Below are 1,187 nucleotides of genomic sequence, written 5' to 3'. Positions count from 1 at the left end.
CGGTAAAGCTTTACAAAATGACCGTGCCGTTCTCCTGCCATAAATACTTGGGGAAGATATGTTCTCTTTAGTGGGAGTAAGGGCCAGCATTACAGGTGGCAAAGCCAGTTGTTAAATTAGGAAAGCCATAAATAAAATAACAATGGATTTGATGATGTCCTTTACATAGCATTGCTTTAAAACTTAACCTTGTTTGTACATTAATATATATATACACACAAACACAGCATTCCTTTAATTTACCAGAATAAGAGGCAAATTCCAACTGATCTTCGTCATTAATTGATGGGGGAAGAACATCCATATTTCCATTACCTGGAAAATTATAAATGGATCAATGTCAAAAACTATAATTCAATTCACATTATTTGCTCAGGAAATCAACAAGTAATGGTATACATCACTATATATTCAATATATATCAATATATTCATATTGATGGATTCATATAAAAGAATATAATTTAATACAAACCCAAAAATGTGTCAGGACATGCATCCCATCTCAACGTAGAGCTGGTTTTGCCTTGGACATAATTTGCCCCAGAGAAATGTAGCGAGCATAAACGATTACTTCTTATTATTTGGTCAATTTTTTTTTTCTCTGAGCGGCTCATGTCTCAAGGCATTAACCCACTCAAGGGCTCTGCAAAATATGCACTTTGTAAAAATAAGAACTCTCACCATGCCATGGACCTAAAACTGCGAAAAGTTATATGACATGATATATCTCTTTATCAATAGTCAATTACTAAATAATACACTTTTCCTATAGATTCTCACCTTTTCTTGTTTTTCGGAAATGTGTGATAAAGCAATTTTGGCCGTTCATGTTTTGTGACATGGCACACGACACATGGTATACCCTTTACGACCATTTTGAATAAAAAATTAAGTTTCATTAGGGTAAACAAACAGACGACACAACTTGGACACAACGCCATCTATTGTTCAGATATCATACTAGCAGCTGATCGTTGGTGCTCACAGCTCTTTTGGAAACTTTCCTATCTTTTGTATATAGTCTTTGGTCGTCACATGCATTTAACGTTTGCAGTGCATTACGTAGAAAAGCATACTATAAAAAAGTATATCATGAATTTATGTTCCCACTTATACTTCTTACAGTTTACACTTCCTAAAAAAAATGGAGAATGAAGAGAGAAGTGAATTATTAATTCTAAAAAT

This window comes from Penaeus monodon, chromosome 15, assembly GCF_015228065.2.
Source record: "Penaeus monodon isolate SGIC_2016 chromosome 15, NSTDA_Pmon_1, whole genome shotgun sequence".
NCBI lineage: Eukaryota > Metazoa > Arthropoda > Malacostraca > Decapoda > Penaeidae > Penaeus > Penaeus monodon.
Note: the sequence above shows the minus strand (reverse complement) of the source record.